We start from the raw sequence: 17,913 nt of genomic DNA, 5'->3' as shown, positions 1-17,913 counted from the left end.
ACCAAAAGACCACTATCATTATCATCATCAGAAATAGGAGGCAAAGTTTCATCAAAGAAAATTTTCTCCTCAATGCTTGGGGGACTAAAAATATCATGAAAACCAGCTTCCCCAAGCTTAGAACTTTCTATATTATTATCAACAATGGTGTTCAAAGCGTTCATACTAATATTACTACCAAGCATGCAAATAAGATTTCATAGGTTTTTTAATTTTCGCATCAAACAATCCATGTTTTAAATCAGGAAATAGAATAAGAAGCTCATTGTTGTCCATTATGCCAAACTAGTGTAAACAAGAAACAAAAAGATGCAATTGCAGGATCTAAAGGAAATAGCTTCGAGCACAAACACAATGGCGCCAGAAAAGTACTGTTACCTGGAACCGGAGTATGAGTGCCTTTTACCTTTCCTCCCCGACAACGGCGCCAGAAAAGTGCTTGATGTCTACGGGAGCTTCTATTCTTGTAGACAGTGTTGGGCCTCCAAGAGCAGAGGTTTGTAGAACAGCAGCAAGTTTCCCTTAAGTGGATCACCCAAGGTTTATCGAACTCGGGGAGGAAGAGGTCAAAGATATCCCTCTCATGCAACCCCGCAACCACAAAGCAAGAAGTCTCTTGTGTCCCCAACACACCTAATAGGTGCACTAGTTCGGCGAAGAGATAGTGAAATACAGGTGGTATGAATAAGTAGTAGCAACGGCACCAGTAAAAGTGCTTTGCCCAGGACAAGTAAACAAGCAGTAGTAACACAAGCAGTAGTAACGCAATGAAACAAGTAAACAAGCAGCGATAGCAGTATTTAGGAACAAGGCCTAGGGATTACACTTTCACTAGTGGACACTCTCAACATTGATCACATAACAGAACAGATAGATGCATACTCTACACTCTTGTTGGATGATGAACACATTGCGTAGGATTACACGAACCCTCAATGCCGGAGTTAACAAGCTCCACAATAATGCTCATATTTTAGTAACCTTTAGTGCAAGATAGATCAAAAGACTAAACCAAGTACTAACATAGCATGCACACTGTCACCTTCATGCATATGTAGGAGGAATAGATCACATCAATATTATCATAGCAATAGTTAACTTCGCAATCTACAAGAGATCATGATCATAGCATAAACCAAGTACTAACACGGTGCACACACTGTCACCTTTACACACGTGCAGGAGGAATAAAACTACTTTAATAACACATCACTAGAGTAGCACATAGATAAATTGTGATACAAAACATATTGCAATCATAAAGAGATATATATAAGCACTTCACTATGCCATTCAACAGTGAATAAGTATTCTGTGAAATATAGCCTAAGAGACCCACACGGAGCTGCACCCTCCATTGTGGTTATGGTCGTGGCGACGGGGGAATGTGGGGTGGCGACGGGTGCGAGGGTTTGCTCCGCATCCATGGCGGTGGCTGTGGCGGTGAGGACGTCCATCGCTTCTGGGCAACTCGGCATGGATGATGGATCGAGGGGAAGAAAATTCGAAATCTGACGTCGTGGAAAAGACAAGGAGAGCTAGCCACACAACGACAAATCTGGGGGTTTAGAGCTCTACAATGCTACCAGAGTAATCTAGAAGAGATTCTTGATAGCGTGTGAAGAGATTCCGAGCTGTAGGTTTCGGGCATAGACAATGTGGTTCGCATTCAGCTAGTTACAAGACGGTTCTCAAGTGCACTTACTTTACCATAATGCATACTTTACGAAGAAAACAGAAAAAGAAGCACAAGGCTTGCACGGAGACGCTAAGATGAATTAGATGAATTACCTGCTGCTTGCTGGTGTACGGGAAGGGACGCCGGCAATCTTTTTGGTCGCATCGCGTCGCCCTCCGCACGCTGCCGCCATCTGGCCATACCGCACAGTCTGTTCTCTTCTCTCCTCTCCTCTCCGAGCAAGAGTCAAAGTCTAAGTCGGTCGCACGCGCCAGCCGCACGCGGTGGTTCTGCCCCTCTCCGTATTTATAGACACGAGGCCACGGTCACGGATCAGTTTTCGTTCGAATTATCATAATTGATGCCACTAATATTTTCATCCCCACATCTCCTACTAACTTGCCGCTACTTTTTGTTTTCATGGCCCTCAATTTCAGGGGAGTGGCATAACAGACGGGAGCAGGCAATTAATCGCCCTCCAAACTAGCAACAGCCTTAACTGGGAGACCGTGATTTGTGAGACAATATTTTTTCGATTTTATTTATTCGGGGCGCGTGAAATCAGGAGGGTACGGCGGATCTGATATGTTTTGTTTTCTCTCAACGCAATACATGCCGGAGAAACAATAACACTACACTTACAGGAAATTTCTTACCCAAAATTCTTACGGGTTGAGATGTGGATCTGTGGAGCCATCACCGGCCTGAAATCATGGGGGCCTAACCGATTTGCAACAAACCCACTACAGCCACGTCCTCCCGTAAGCTAATCCCGTAAAAACAATCACGTAGGAAATGCCTTATATTGACTGGTTTGTCACTATTTTTTGTTTCCATGGCCCTCAGTTTCAGGAGAGGCAAAAAAGGACGGAAGCGGGCAGTTACTTTTTTTTAGGTAGGAGCGGGCAATTACTTAATTGCCTCTGAAACTAGCAACAACCTTAATTGGGAGGCCGTGATTTATGGGACAGGTATTTTTCTCTTTCGTTTTTTCCTCTCAACGCAATACAAGGCCCAGAAAGGGAGATGTCTTAATATTCCTATTCTTGTTTCATATACTATGCCATCTTTTTTCTACTCCTTCCATTCCAAAACGTCTCATCTTAGGGAACAAAGGGAAGTAGAGCCGATGGCCGATGCATGTACCAGACCAATCAACGGATCGCTTCCGTCATTCCAGATACCAATGCTAAGCCATTTATTTTCAGAGGAGATAAAATATTAATTATCGAATAGAAACGGTTCAATCTCGCAACAGTTACAGAACATATATCTTATGGTTTTTCAAACAAGATCCCCATGGGAACTATCCAGATTGTCTTAGACACGAGAATGATGCAACAAAAAAGGTTTGCAGAAAGACTATCAACACAAGAAACCAAGAGAATGGTCTCTCTGTCCAATCACACCACGTCGTCATGCACTTATCTCCACTGTGAATGACATGATCGATCCATTGACAGGGGAATGGGACAGGCAATTGATACAATCATTTTTTTTGTAAGCAAGACGCTTATCTGATCATGGCGCTTCCCCTTAAGGACATGAATAATGAATGGGCTTGGCACTAAGAAATAAAAGGGAAGTTTACAGTCAGAACAACTTATAAACTAAGCAGATTGTTGAAAGAAGTAGAAGCAGGCCAGCCAGGCTCAAGCCATCTGTAAAATAAACACTGGTTCAACTGGCCAACCCTATGGAAGCTTCCATGCCCAATGTTTGTACAACAATTTCGCTGACGTATGGCTCATAACAGCCTGTCGTTACGGCAAAATATCAGTAGAAGGGGCATATACCTTCATACAAGATGCCCAGTCTGTCATAGATTGTGCGAGGATGGAGGATATTTGTTTTAAAATGCAAATATGTCAATAAAGTATGGTCAGAACTTAAGCTGGAGGAACACAGGGTCAAATGGGTGGATAGTGCAACACCGAGAGACCGAGAGCATTTATGCCTTAAGAGAGGATGATCAGCTGCTTTGTATTTCTCTGATGAGGAACTAGTGGAAAACACGCAACAAAATCAATGCTGCAGGGCAAAGTTTGTTTCAGATTTGCAACTCAGCAAGATAGTACAAGGAGTTTTTCACCAAAACCAACCAGGTGGAAAACAAGACAATACAGAAGTGGAAGCCTCCTGTCGGAGATACCCTGAAGGTGAATGTGGATGTGCATGGTTGCTTCTACGAGCAAAACTCATCAGGGGGTTGGGGCTTTGTTGTGAGAGATGCAATAGGGAAGGTGCTAGGAACAGGAGCAGGAAGACTAGACTACCTCCAGGATCCGCTGTTGTCAGAAACGGTTCAATCTCGCAACACTTACAGGCCATATATCCTATGGTTTTTCAAACAAGATCCCCAGGGCAACTATCTAGATTGTCTTTATGAACAAAACACAAGATTGATGCAACAAAAAAGGTTTGCAGAAAGACTATCAACACAAGAAATCAAGCATGCAATACAAGTGTAGGTTCAGAATATCAAGTGCTTAGTACATCTACCAAACCTTGAGATGTTCATTTTGTCTTTATGAACCAAACACGCTTCAAGACAAGCATGTACTACTACATAATTTCCTTCATGGGGAAATATCAGGAGTGCACCATGACAGGCGCCCTAAGTAAGAAACCAGGCATCCAACACAAATTAATAAGAAACATTGTCAAAAACTTGTATTTGGATTTAAAATTCTGTATCAATACAACTCATGGACCACGACAACTTGACAGGAGCAAATCTGGCTTGCCAAAGTACATAGAAAAAACATATCTACATGTAACTTATAAACCTAAAATAAAGACAACGCACCAGGTCCACGACATCAATAATCTAGCTCATGTCTCTAGAAAACAAACATCAAATGGTAAAACTGAATAAATAATTGCTCCATCTGTTGAAGATGCTCTAGGCCAGCATTTGAGCTAACCAACGACAAGCAACATCATCGAGGAAAGCATGTCGGCCGGGCGATTCCGACGTACACCTCCAATTCGCACTTTCACAAGCGGCACGCCAACCTGCTGCTCCATCGCCTCCAACTGCCATGGGTTTAACAAGCACACCTCCTTTGTCACCAGCATGACTACGGACAAGAGAAAGTAACACCTCCACATAAGGCAACTGGACATGCATCAGAAAAGATGGCAGACTGAAATAGCATGAAAATAGTACTCCCTCCGATTCAAATTAATTGACTTCACTTTGTGTAGATACGGATGTACCTAGATGCGTTTGTTAACTAGATACATCTGTATCTAGACAAAATGAAGTCAATTAATTTTAATCGGAGGGAGTAGTAGTTCTAGCCAAGAATGACAAAAAGAAAAAGCTATAACTTGTACAGATATAGTTTTGCAGCCACATCGGAGGTACATGTCAGAGTAACCATCTACATGAAAATGCCCATATCTAAAAGGAAAATCATATGCAACTCAGCGATCATATGGTACATTGCCCATGCAGCAAAGATGGCAACTGGACATGTAATGAAACAGCAAGACGGTAGCACTAGTTCTAGGCTACTAGCAAAGAGTGAACCCTGATGATTTTTCAGAAATTCATCTCTTCCAAGGTACAAACATATGGTTCTAATGAATCACATCGACTCCATAGTTTATCCTAACAGTGGAAGATTGATACTTGGTAAAGCAAGAAACTAAACTCAACTGGGATTGTTGCCACTATCAAGTATTTAGTGGAAATATACCATCCAGGCCTACATTTCCTTTCCTCAAACAACTCAAGGCCTATTCAAGCACCCAAAGGATATACAGTATGCTTGTGCTGTATAAAAGAGCAACAAGGCACAAGTACCAAACATATCATCCGAGTTGAGAGAAACGAAACACAAATTAGTGCGTATATGATGTCAAGGATATAACCAAATACGGTGAGTAACAAGCAGATGCAGAACTTCATGAATCTTCAAGATATATATAAAAGGAAGATCAATACAGATGGTGGTATGCTACCAAGATATAACATGGTAATATCACACTGTTGTTACCCAAAAAAAAATGTATTATCAATACATTCCAGACATCTAAAATGATCAAGGAAAAGCATATGAAATTTAAAACAACTCACGCATCTGGTGGGGAATAAATCTCGCTGCTAGGATAAGTTGTGGTAAAAAAAATGCATTACTAGAGCACATTCTAGCAACTCAGTACACGGTGGTTTGAATTACGAGCTGAATCATACCCATAATGACAAAGCCAAATCAGGCATAGAAATGAAGCAACCCCTGGACATGCATCATGTATTGATGTAACTCTCTACCAGGTGTCAAAAGTTAGAACTATAAAGAGGGGACACAACAGCCAACACATAACATATCATTTAAAATAACAAGGGAATTGCACCATAAAGGAAGCGGAAGAACTATTTAAGGGAAATTGTACCCTCTGGAAGAGCCGCAACGACCTCACGGTCACCAAATGCGGACATCGGGATCGGGAGCACCTCCATCTCCATGCATACCACCACCCATTCCTCTAGCGAAGCCATGCATTCCACCTGGCGTGCCTCCTGAGAAGCCCCTCGAAGATGCATCTCTAGATGAGCAACTTGACAACTGCTCCTTATTGGCCTTCTTATAATCGGACTGCTGAAAGCAGATGAAACGAATTCAGATCTGACCATGAAAAACGGTATGCCTAGAATGCTCCTAACAGGAGCGGGAATTTTGGTACGAAAATAACCTCTGCCTCGACATGCCGACGAAGCTGGTCACACTCAAATTTCTTTTCTTCTATCTACTGTAACCTTTCATACTTCCTGCGGTGTTCCACAATCTTTTGTGGATTCGGCTACACCTACAAGATCAGCAACATCACAATCATATAAAAACATGCAATTTACATACATGGAGATATAACATAGCTACTGAATTAATACTCGTCCTTCATAGCTATTGAATCAACATAAAACCGAATTGAAAGTAAGGCAACCGGAATAATTCAACCAAGATAAAGCCAAATGACATGCCAAATCATGCCCACGATAGTCAAATCAGCCATAAAAACGAAACTTGGCAATGCATCAAGTAGTGAGATAAATATGGCACATGTCAACAGGTGTAACTACAAAAGGGCAATCAGTAGGTGGCCAAGCATACCATATTAACAACCTCTTTCGTTCTCTAAAACGAACAACAAAACATAAATCGCCATACAACTATACTGTCATCACATTTTCAAAGGACTGCTATACTATCAACACATTTAGCACGTTGCATTCAAACTTGATTTACATAATCAAAAAGAAATGAGATAAACTTATCAGCATGATATACAAATTACTTGAACACAACCACTGATTTTGTAAGTACTAATATAAAGATAGGACATGAATCACTTGTTCACCAGATACTTCACGCACTATTTGAGTTTATCAAACTGTCATACTGACACTACCAACCTTTTTCAGTTACTCATAGCAATTGCTCGGGAATGTGGTCATCAGAAGACGCCGACAGCAGCTCCAGGTGGAGCAGGGCTCAACAATGCGGATTTGTGGTTGAGACCACAGTTGTTATTGCTGTAGGTGATCATTTACGTCTTGCAGCATGTTCCCTTGGCCTTGACCGCCCAACACACCCTTGGCATCAACAACCTGAAATAGAAAGAGGCCATATAAGGGAAAATATATCTCTACATAGAAATTTCATTGGATGTACAAGGAAATATTTGGATCATACGGTACTAATCAGAATTGTGAAAATCATCTATAGTGCTAGCATAAGGATAATGTCCATTAGCCTCTAGTGATCAGAAATGGTCAAACTGGCAAGTTACCGAAATCCAAGGCACTTCACTAGTAGAAGGAGAATAGTCCAAGTCATGTTCAGAACTCACAATTAACAAGTACATGGGAGAAAGGCAAACATTCAGAGTGTTCCATGTCCAAGTCTTCCTTTACCTAATTTGAAAGAGAAACGAGTCACTTTAAGATTAGAAGTGGGCCTTCTAGTTTCCCTGCCAAGCAACACAAACATATAATGTGGAGGGAGAAACAGTAACCAATAATGCCAGAGACAAACTAAATTGTCTTAGGACCAAGCAAAGGAAAATTTCTAACCAAATTAGAAGTGTCAAACCATAATCAAAAGTAGGACTTAAGGCCAACTAAAATTAGAAGCAGAGGCACTTAGTTTAACAATTTGGAATGTTGTGAGTTTTCCTTCGTATTAGTAAACATCACAGAAGCCACCAAGTACAGTAACAAAGCTCGATCGGAAACAGAGAAGGAACATGTCAGAATTCTTTCTATGCAAGAATAGTAGGAACTGCTCAATTTTATAGTTTCTGAATGGTTTGAGTTCGTCTACATTTTAGTAAGCATTTCTCAGGATAGCAAGAAAAACAACACCACTGCCTCCAAAATTTGAGGAAACAGAAATTAGAAAACTAAAAGGAACTGAACGAACTAGATTTTTTTTCTAAGAACTTGAATCGCTTAGTTCAATATATAGTTAGAACTATAAAGAGGACACCCAACATCCAGAAAATCACATTATTTACAATAACAAGGGAACTATTTGAGGGAAACCATACCGTCTTGAAGAGCCTCCATGGCCTCAGGGTCACCAAATGCTGTCATGTAGTGGCCAAGTGCTTTACATTCAGGATGACATCCATACCGATATTACCTGTATCCAGGTGTACCACCACCAATTCCTCCAGCAAGGCCAGACATTCCAGCAGTTGTGCCTCCTGGGAAGCTCTTGGAAGATGCATCTCAGATGAGTGGCTTGACAATTGCTCCTTCTTGGCTAGTAGCAACACAGTTTTTCCCTTTTGCAGCTACCAACACAATTTGGCTGAAAAAACATACTATCAGCACATTTAGGAAAGACTGAAAAAATATACAGGGCAGTTAAAGTATTCCAACTTGATTTACACATTAAAAAATGAAATAAACTAATAAGCATGATATGAAAATTGTGGATGAAAGACAACCAAATTTGCACTACGCTCCGTCCCTATAATTCAGACTTGGAGTGCACGGAACCAGAACAAAGAATGGAAGACACAATACAATCACTAGATTTTCTCCAATATCAACACACATGCATATGTCATGGGTCAGTTTCTAAAAGGAAATGGCTGAGACATGAGCATGTCAAACTAAGTGGAAAAGTAAACAATTAGATGCAGCAGAAGGTGATGGAGCTAGTTCATTCTGTGTACATAGCTAGCTAGAGAGGTCCTGGATGAGAAACAAATGGAGACCAAATGCCACCAGGATCACACTTGAGCTTGTCAGTCCAAGTGTAAAATTAAACAAGTACTGCTTACATGTGGTGGCTACAGGTAGGGAGGTCCTAGATGTACATAACTATCTAGAGAGGTCCCAGATGAATACAAAATATTATGGATGCAGCAAATGCTTCATAGGCCATCGGGCGCACAAGGTACTTGCTCAAACATATCATCCCCTGATTTATTTGAATTGCACTTTACTGATTCTAACTTTCCCATTAAGTAGCTACAATTTTACAGGCCGCCAAATCAGCCATAAAAATGAAGAAACCCGTGACCATGCATCATGTACTGATGTAACTACACAAGATGTCAAAAGTTAGAACAATAAAGAGGGCATCCAACAGCCATCCTATCATATTTTTTACAATAACAAGGGAATTGCACCATAAAAGAAGCGGGTAACTATTTGAGGGAAGCCATACCATCTTGAAGAGCCGACATGACCACAGGATCACCAAATGCTATCATCAGGTCAGGTTCCTATACAACAACAAAAGGTCAAATTAGTTGCATAAAGGAAGATATGCAGTGGCCAAGCGCTTATATTCAGGATGACATCCATACTGATAGTACCGGGAGAACCTCCACCTCGAGGTATACCACCACACATTCCTCCAGCGAAGCCAGACATTCCACCTTGCGTGAGAAGCCACTGGAAGATGCATCTATAGATGAGCGGCTTGACAGTTTCTCCTTGTTCTTGGTATTCTTATAATCGGACTGTTGAAAACGCATGGCATGAATTCAGATTTGACCATGAAAAACAGTACAGACAGAATGCTACTACCAGGAGTAGGAATTTTAGTACGAAAATAACATGTGCCTCAACACGCAGACAAAGCCGGACAGTTTATTTTCTTCCGCCTAACGTAACCTTTCATACTTCATGTGGTGCTCCAAAATCTATTGGTCATTTGGCTACACATGCAAGATCACAAACATCACAATCATATAAAAACATGCAATTTACATACTTAGAGTCTGAACATAGCTATTTAATCAATACTCCAATTTGGTAGCTACTGAATCAATATAAAACAGAATTAAAAGTAAGACATACAACCAGAATAAAGCAACCAAGATAAAGCCAAATAACATGCTAAATCATGTGCATGATCATGGTTCAAAAAAGCGTTACTAAGCGTACGCTTAAGCGTAGATTAGAGCGAAGCGGAGCCCTTCCGCTCAACTTTTGGCCTGAGCGATAGAAAAAGCGAGGAGGAGTTGTGGAGGCGGGCTCTCGCGCGGTTTCGAGGCAGAAGCAAGAGGGTTAGGGCTAGGAATCCCGTACTCGTCCAATTCCACTCGCGTGTCGAGGCAGAAGCAAGAGGCGGCACCATTGGAGCTCCTCCGCGCCGCTGGTCAATCTCCTCTTCGTCTCCGCCCTCTAGATCTTCCTCAAGGCCGCCTAAACAGGGACCCCGTCCTCCAGCAGCTCGTTCCCCTCATCCACTCCCAGTCCAGATCGAGGGGATTGAAGTGAGAGAGGCGGCATGCGTGAGTGGCGGCTACGACCTGGGAAGGCTGGGAAGCAGGAGGAGATCGACTTATTTGACGTGCGTGAGGTTATTGGGCATGTTGGAGGGGATCAATGTATTTCCTCTTGTTGGGCTTGTGAAGCAAGATGCGTCTTGTTCGGCCTGTGAAGCAAGAGGTATCTTGTTGGGCCTCTTGTTGGACCAAAAACAACATAGAACTATGTGAGGTTATTCCATACTTCCTATTTTAGGCTTACATATGCCTGTTTTGCCCTGCACGCTTAAGCGGCGCTTAAGCTCGCTTAAGCAATAGTTCCTCTAGGCAGAGCCTCACCGCTCACTTAGCGTTCAGCGCTTTTTTGAACCTTGTGCATGATAAAGCCAAATCAGTCATAAAAAAATCAGCCTTAGAAAATGAAACCTGGCTATGCATCAAGTACCAAGATAACTATGCCGCGTGTAAAAATTCATAACTGCAATAGCCATGCAAGCACATTATATTAATAACTTCTTATGTTCTCTAAGAAGAACAACAGAACATAAATCGGCATACAACTACACTATCAACACATTTAGGAAGGACTGAAAAATATATACTTACCAATACAAGGATGTTGCGTTCAAACTTGATTTATGCATTGAAAAAGAAATGAGATAAACTTATAAACACGATATGCAAATTGTAGCTGAAGTATCAGTATGACACCCAAAATGCACTACTGTTCCCCTATAGCTCGGATCAAATTTCCTAAAATTGCTCGCAAACATTCATGCTTTTATACATAGTATATCCTGGTTATCAAACACACCACACATGATAAAGGTCCCAGTGACTAGTATCCATCCAACAACCACCAAACTGCACAAAAAAATAGGAAAATGGGCAATACCCACAGTTTGGGCCACCCATGCTTGCCTTGTTACCAATAAAAGGAAGAGGAAACAAGATGGAATCACTTCTCAGGATACTCGTTACAATCAAGCCCTATCGAACTTGAGCTAATAGTATATAACATGATGGACAAGAAAATGTCATTTTGGCTGCAAACTAGCTTAAGAGTGCTTGCTTGCTTCGATCACACACACACTGGTACACAATACAAGAAATTAATACTTGCATCATGGGGGTACTTCTACTTGCTGCTATATCCATCACACTAGTACTACTAAGCATTTACAAAAATGGCAAGAAACATAAAACAACATCCATTCATCGTCTCAAGAATCACTGAACCTATAAATTGACACAGCTATTTGTGAAAATGAAAGGATGTTGTTTCTCTAGCACGGACCATATATTGACACAACTATTGAATATACAAGTCCATGGGAATTTATCTTTAATATAATGCAGAACTGGCGCACCTCAGCAAAGCAGGCATTTATATATCATTTCTCGCTATATATAGTAATTAGGGAAACTAAACAAAACAACCATGCAATAAAAACAAGAAGTCACAGTGTCATTTCTACCATGTTTAAGTTCCGACAAGAAATTCATTAACCCATCCATAAAACTGTAATGCCAAATTTTATGGAGTATCCATAGAAGGAAGCGATCTTCGGAGATTCCATTAACAAAGTACAAAAAAGGTTGTAAATTGAAAAGCAACAACGTGGCTTTAAATTATATGGTTGTATACAAATATGAGAGGAAACCAAAGAGAAACACCATTAAATTGTGCAATTCACTGTTCACAAATGATGGAGAAACAGGCATACTCCCGAACGGGGCCATTTCCAAAGTATAGAGTAATCATGCACCAAAGCATTGACAGGGCGACACTTGAGCAGCCAAAATGACAGAGTTTTTAAATCACGGAGCACATAGAGGAGACAGAGAGGAGGAGAAGATTCACACCTAAACCATGCATCCAGGGCAGAGGCGAAGCAGGAAGTAGGCGAAGACGAGGTCCATCCATGACTAATGGAATGCTCAGCAGGCCACGACTCGCAACGACGGAGACGTAAGTTACGTCATGGATGTGGGTTCCTCACTGAACCTCTCCATCTTGGCTGTTGGAAAGAGGATCTTCTGAAGAACATCGTGCATCTCCCAACAATGTCGCGTTAGGCATAGGTCCCCTATCAACACAAGCATACATTCTGAAAAAATGGTCCCTGGTCATCCCTTGATGTTTTCCATCAACACGAGCGAGGAGATAGGTCAAAGATTTATGCCTCCAAAGTATGCTTCACGAACAAAGACCCATACCATGTTAATTCCGATGCTAATCTCCTTCCTTGTGTCATCGCCTCAACCTGGAGTGCACCGTGAATATTGTCAAGTCCTCCCCAACGCTTAAAAAAGCTTCTCCATCTTGATGCACAAAGATAGCCTCCCATCCACCATAATTTTGTTGACTGCATGAAAAGAGCCAGCAATGTTGATCTTTACGACAAAAAATAGCGTGCGAATCAACTTGATGAACATAAAAATACTAGAAAGAACTCTACAGATATAAAATTATGGGGAACTTTTTAAAATAACATAGGCAATTGGTCTTCCTTACCATGATAAGTTCAATTTCCATGTGGCTCGGGTAATTGAACCATCTTGCTTTGTTACTTCCAAATGTCTGGGTACTGGTATCACGAATCAGTTTTAATGATTTCTTACAGGACCTGAAATAGCACGCCTATAGTTTAGTTACTTACCTAGGAGGCAAACCAGAAAAAACATAGTAATCTACGAGACACACATGTAGAGAGATGATGAAAGAAGGATATTAGAGAGTAGTAGTTCCCCAACTCTATTATCACAACAAAGAATAGGGTTGGTTACACACACCGGCCAATTCATCTCAAATGACGTTTCGGTAATGAACAGACAAGACACAAGTCAAAAGATATATGGATACTAGCTACAATCTAATGCACACTACAATGCAAACAAAAGGACAAAATCAGTTGCAAATAGATCTCTCGGCAGCATACAACGAAGATAGCTGATACGTAAATGTGTTTGTTGGAATTAAGTAAGAGAAGCAAGTGCAATCGAGGCGAAAGATTTCAACTTATAACTCATCCTAATTTAGCCATGGTATCCAATTTAACAGAAGACTAATACACCCATTGTTGACTGTAATGGACGCCTAATGGTGAGGAACAAAGAAAATCCATCCTTGTAATCACAAAGGGGGATAATTAAGCATATTTCCAACAACACAATTACCAGCAAGAGGGTCTACAAAAAACATATCAACAAAAGTATTATTTGAATGGAGAATTTTTTAGTTGTAAATGGTGTACACAAAACAACAAATCCACTATGAGGGTACTGCTACTTGCTGCTAGATCCATCATATAGCAATTACAAGTATCGGATCATAATGAACAAATATGATAGTACAACTAAGCATTAGAAAAAATCACAAGAAAAAAGTGTCACACCACCTACAGCATTGCCTTACCTAATACTCCCTCCGTCCCCTTTTAATTAACTTGGGGGAGAAAAAACGCTTCAGAAATTGATTTTTACATTCCCGTCCTATACAGTTTCAAATTTTAAAACAGACTCCGTAAGATCTACTGTCCGTGAGATCCATTCCACCAGCTCGCCAATCGATAGATGGAGGCGTAGTCCCCGTTCTTCATCTCCATCTCCGCGTCGGGTAGTACTCGATGCGCCAGAGGTAGCCGCCGACGTCGAAGGTGGCGGACAGCACGTACCTGCCGGCGCCAAGGCCCCTGTGGAGGCTGTAGCCGGCGATCTTGAACGTGTGCGTGCCCCGGACCATGCGCGGGGTGCACATCGACGCCGTCGCAGCTGGGGAAGGGAGGAGCGGCTGGGGAGAATTGGGGATGGAGCGGAGCGGTTGGGCTGGGTCAAGCGGAGTGTCGGTGGCCTGATTCCTGACGACGAGAACGTGCGGGTAGGGAGTAAAAAACGACAGGGATTTTTTGCAAACTTACGGTCAAGTTAATTAAAACGGGACGGAGGGAGTAATAAGTAATAACTCAACATTACGCTCACATTTATAGAAAAGATGAAACAGTCAACACAACAATTTGGTATCTGATCACTAGAGAGGAAAATCCAATCTAGTAAAATAAACTAGGACACCATATATAAAAATAAATTCAATAACTATGATATTTGGTTTCCACCATTACGATGGGGAGTTTTTCTTCCGCCAGACCGTGCTCCGCCAATATTTATTGCTCACTGCACCCATAAATCTAATGTTAATGCAGATGGTTAGATCTAATTAGGTGGGTTAATTTGACGGTGCTAATATGGCAGGGTGCACCAAATGGGATGGACATAAGAACGATTAAGTTTGCTTGTTTACTAGTAGTGTAGATGCATTGAAATGCACACCAATCCTCCATGTTCAGGAACGTCCATTTAAATAGGCCATGGAGTAGCAAATATGTGCTTCACATCTACTTCGAATAGATTTCAATTTGGCCAGGTTATTTCATAATCTTAAATAAGTATATTATACAATACATTTCTGCTCCATTTATGCATCCAATATCCCGTTTTAACTAAACCAAGGTCAAGAAGAAGGTCACAGGTTCCAATCGTACAACACTAAAAGTTATGCAAGATCGCATCATTTTACATATAAGCAGCGTCCTGCAACTCGGTTCAATGTACAGATAGAGAGAATGATGTCTCACCATTCTCGTGGCCTTGTTGTTGGCGAGGAAGGAGCCCGATCATTGTGAAAGTCTTCGTGAGGAGGAGGGTGCCGGGTCACCACCAGATGGATGGCAACCACAAGCTGCATGTGGCGAAGAAGATGATTAACTCAGCAGCATAATAATAACAAATGGCACCACCAACCCAATACCACAAAAATGTTGCAAATTTTAGAAATGAAGCACAGTATACACAAAAATAGCTAGAAAACTACAAATTTATTTACGAATACTTCACTATTTGACAAATATAGACAATTCAAGAAGACACCTAGATACATAACATAGTATCATGTCCATAAATATATAAATAATTTACCATGGACAATTATCAAAACACACAAAACACCAGAGATTCTCCAAGCAAATGAAAACTCATGTAAAGCTGGTCAAATTTGCGTGATATCTTGTGAAATTTACCAGATTCTTCAACACACTTATCTAAACTATATTTACGTGATATCTGGTAAAATTTTCTCTGGCGACATTTAAGAAGACACCTGGATACATAAAACAGTATCATGTCCATAAATAAATAATCAGTTTACCATAGACAATTATCGAACCACAAAACACACCGGAGATCCTCCACGTAGATGAAAATGTTATTCCCAGCAACAAGAAGTAAAATCTGCATATATGCCATCAAGTCCATTGTGCGGCCAAAGACATGACACATTTTATTTTTAAAATTCACAGTGTCGTTTCACACCAGGACTACAAACTTGTCCACTGCTATGAGAACCTATAATAAGCAAACACACAGAGATACCATGTACCCTACTACAGTCTTCCCTGGCTATTAATATCAATTTTAAGGGACAAGTTTCAATCACACAACAGAAGTAAGAGTAGCAAAGTCCATCACCTTCAGACGACCTTGGGTCATCAACTAGGTGGGGGCGGGGTTGAAAGCAGGAGGGCACATGGCGGAGAGCGCCAAGAGCATGGCTGTGGTTGGCACCTTCCGATGAGTTGTGCATGCTCAATCTATCTTTCTCCCACCAACAAAACACCCATACAACTGTTGCCATCAAACTCGAGGTTGGCAGTGGAAGCCGACTTGGAGACGGGGAATGCGGCCGGAGCGGGAGACATCCACGATACCTAGATGCGCTTGCGGGCGGTGCAGGCTCCAAGAGCGCCGCAGCTTATTGGCCAGCTACATCTGACGAAAATAAACATGGCCACGAGTATGTTTATAACATAAATGAAGATGTTCATGGTTGTGTCTAGTCCACCGAAAGGTAGAAAAACAAACAAGCAGACCTACTGTGGGGCAAGGGTAATTTGCATGCCTCCCGGCTTTCAGTCCGGGCGGCGGAGAGGCCCTGAGCAGTAAGGGCGTGTGGTGTGGCGTCAACACTAGCTTGAGCGCCATTTGTGGTCGCCAGTCGCCACCAGCCGACGAGCTGCTCCTGCTCAATCTGTTTACAGCAAAATGTAAATATGGCTTAATCAAACAATGTATTGTGCAACTCTAGATCACACCAGAAAAGGCAACGTTACACAGTAGCTAGAAACTTAAGTATACACAAAGCTAGCTAGAAGACTGCAAGTTTATCTGCGAAAACTTAAGTATAAAACATATATAGTTTGAGAAGATACCTACATACATAACATAGTATGATGTCCATAAATTATAAGCAGTATACCATGGACAATTATCAAAACACAAAAACACACTGGAGATTCTCAAAGTAGGTGAAAACCAATGTAAAGCTCACACCCTAATAAAACGTAGAGTTGTAACTAAGTAGAACCATATAATGCAGTTACTATACAAGTTTCATTTCTGAAGACTACTCAGTTTTAGTTACAGATTCAATGAGACATGGTTATCTGAATTCACATTCTTCAACACCAGAAGTGTATGAGAGTGCAGCGTTCTTCAACAACATCTGTTATCCATCTCCCAAATTTTCTGAAGCTTAACCCATAGTATGGACATCAGAGTTACTGCACTTAACCCACAGAGATAAACCAATAAAACTTGTCACCAAGTATCCCGTTGAAATGCTGGAAACTTATGAATATATCACCAACGTTCTACACTGCAGCAAGGGGCAATTCACCTGTTTTCAGGTTGAACTCGTGGCGCTTGCAGATGGTCCAGGCCCCGAGGACACCGGGGTCCATCAAGGTCCCAGGGCCAGGGCTAGTTGGCGGCCACATTGGCTCCGTCATGGTCCAGCCGCCATGCCGCGGTGCTCCCTGGTTGATATGCAGTACATGTGGATCAAATGAATTTCCAGGTGAACATCCCTCTGCGATCAAAACAGAAATTCAGGGCCACACAAGAACACACAAAAAAGGACACTGATCTATTGAAGAGACAAAATTTTGAGAGATGAATTCAGCGATACAATAAACTTGCAGTTATATACAAGCAGCAATAACACATACGGAGTACCATGTTATGCACACCGCGGCCTGAAATCTCGCATTTTTAGGTCTGGACAGGGAGAGAGATTCGCATGGGGAGCTTACAGCGGACACGGGTGAGGAGCTTGAGGCGGATGGATCGGAGCCATGGATGAGGGCATCCATCTCCCGCGCCGGCCGCTGCTGCGTGTCCATGTCAGCTAGTCCATCCCAAGACAGGGAGGCCAGGTCGCGCGTGGTCGTCGGAGAAGCGGAGGATGCCGGCATGCGGCGGGTCGGCCAGAAGCAGGCTGTCGTCGTCGTTGACGTCGGAGGTGAGCAGCAGGTCGGCCTCCATTTCCCCGGACCGGACCACCGACGAGGGGGGCCATACTTGCACATATGAGGTCGAGGTCGGGGAGAAGAAGCAGAAGCCAAGCGAGGGCATTCTGCTTCATCGTCGACGCCGGCCGG

At 42.0% G+C, this 17,913-nt stretch overlaps 3 long non-coding RNA genes across 7 annotated transcripts; all 3 read right to left on the bottom strand.

Annotated features, from left to right (window-relative positions):
* Positions 1 to 6,244: 6,244 nt before the first annotated feature.
* Positions 6,245 to 9,671, bottom strand: LOC124660911. Of its 4 annotated transcripts, none has more exons than XR_006990022.1 (7): positions 9,512 to 9,671; positions 9,370 to 9,427; positions 8,237 to 8,502; positions 7,538 to 7,601; positions 7,101 to 7,295; positions 6,383 to 6,496; positions 6,245 to 6,285 (listed from the first exon to the last, which is right to left on the bottom strand). It is a non-coding gene; the product is annotated as an uncharacterized LOC124660911 (long non-coding RNA). The 4 variants fall into 4 exon arrangements; XR_006990023.1 differs by having other exon boundaries at positions 8,237 to 8,485; XR_006990024.1 differs by having other exon boundaries at positions 8,237 to 8,485; positions 9,521 to 9,671.
* A 2,866-nt stretch (positions 9,672 to 12,537) lies between these two features.
* Positions 12,538 to 16,413, bottom strand: LOC124660910. Of its 2 annotated transcripts, none has more exons than XR_006990020.1 (5): positions 16,349 to 16,413; positions 15,944 to 16,243; positions 15,055 to 15,158; positions 12,939 to 13,050; positions 12,538 to 12,789 (listed from the first exon to the last, which is right to left on the bottom strand). It is a non-coding gene; the product is annotated as an uncharacterized LOC124660910 (long non-coding RNA). The 2 variants fall into 2 exon arrangements; XR_006990021.1 differs by having other exon boundaries at positions 16,345 to 16,393.
* On the bottom strand, positions 16,409 to 17,636 carry LOC124660912. Its single transcript, XR_006990026.1, has 3 exons — positions 17,566 to 17,636; positions 17,151 to 17,342; positions 16,409 to 16,502 (listed from the first exon to the last, which is right to left on the bottom strand). It is a non-coding gene; the product is annotated as an uncharacterized LOC124660912 (long non-coding RNA).
* Between the last annotated feature and the right edge of the window lie 277 nt (positions 17,637 to 17,913).

This window comes from Lolium rigidum, chromosome 6 (genome assembly GCF_022539505.1).
Source record: "Lolium rigidum isolate FL_2022 chromosome 6, APGP_CSIRO_Lrig_0.1, whole genome shotgun sequence".
Taxonomy (NCBI): domain Eukaryota; kingdom Viridiplantae; phylum Streptophyta; class Magnoliopsida; order Poales; family Poaceae; genus Lolium; species Lolium rigidum.
This window is presented reverse-complemented; position numbering and strand designations above follow the sequence as displayed.